Source organism: Meriones unguiculatus (assembly GCF_030254825.1).
Source record: "Meriones unguiculatus strain TT.TT164.6M chromosome Y unlocalized genomic scaffold, Bangor_MerUng_6.1 ChrY_unordered_Scaffold_23, whole genome shotgun sequence".
Lineage (NCBI taxonomy): Eukaryota > Metazoa > Chordata > Mammalia > Rodentia > Muridae > Meriones > Meriones unguiculatus.
The window spans coordinates 18,576,936-18,578,172 of record NW_026843709.1 but is presented as its reverse complement, the minus strand read 5'-3'; positions in this window follow the sequence as shown (position 1 = coordinate 18,578,172).

Genomic DNA, 1,237 nt, shown 5'->3' with positions numbered 1-1,237 from the left:
TCTCTTAATTATATCAGACTGAGGTTCTATATATGCAGTTTCATTTAATGCAGAAAGAAGCATCTCTGTGGATGCAAGAACATGGCACTGATCTATCAGTTGAGCGCAGAGAAAAACATACTTTAATAACAACAGTTTGGGTTGCTTAAAAAAATTCCATATAATGCCCTGAACCCACAACTCAATTAACTATCACCCATTCCCCCTAGTGGAAGACTGGTTTTGTCACAATAGATGGCCTATTGGAACTTTATCCCTTACTACTAGCATATCACCTAATGAGTGAGCACATTCCATACTTGTGTGGAATCCCCAGTGAATAAATGTCTGGGAGGGGTTAGGAGTTATGGCTATGTTAGAAAATATAATTTCTATTGGAGTTAAAATATAGGAGGGTGTGCTTTGAGGTTGTAATGGTAATGAATGTGACCAGACAGAGAGTAGTCTCTGTCTCAGTAAGTGTAAGGGTCTTCTTTTTACAAGATTATTCCACAGTGAGGAAATATATGGGAGAGATTAGATGGTATGGCCTTGTTAGATAATGTAATTATGTTATGTTATATTGGAATGTGTGCTTTGAGGTCTATATACCAATGACAGTGACCAAACTCAATGGAGTCTCTGTCTCTCTCATTTTATATCTATGTTTCTGTCTAGGTCTGTCTATTTCTGAATCTGTTTGTCTAGCTCTTTCTCTCTCAGTCTCCCTCTCTCTGTCTGCTGCTTATGTTCAGTGTGAAAAGTGTTCAGTTTGCTGGAAGACTACCATAAGATGACTGCCTGCTGATGAGACATCCTGGATGGTGTCTGTAAAATTGTAAGCAAGGTCCCAATTTAACACATTTTATTCAAAGATTTTCCTTGGTCAGGGAGCATTTTCAGACTAAGTAATTCACTGACTGAGGACATATCTGTGCATTTAACAAATAATAATGTAATCTGTAATAATGTGAAAGTCACATGTCAAGGACACGTGACTTTATTGATGACCACCTGAAAGAAATATATGATACTTTTCCCAGACTAAGAGTCTTGGACACAGGAACTGTAATCTCTGTTTTGTGTGCTTTCAGCTACAACAGATTGAGAATGTAGGGCTGTTTAACCTTTCTTTCAAGCAGGCTATCCACTTGGCCCTTTAATAACTGACTCTCACTGGCTTTCACCTGTTTCATGACATTATTCTCCCTCTCAGCCATTCAGCACTTGAGAAAATCTTGAGGTATCCATGGAAATG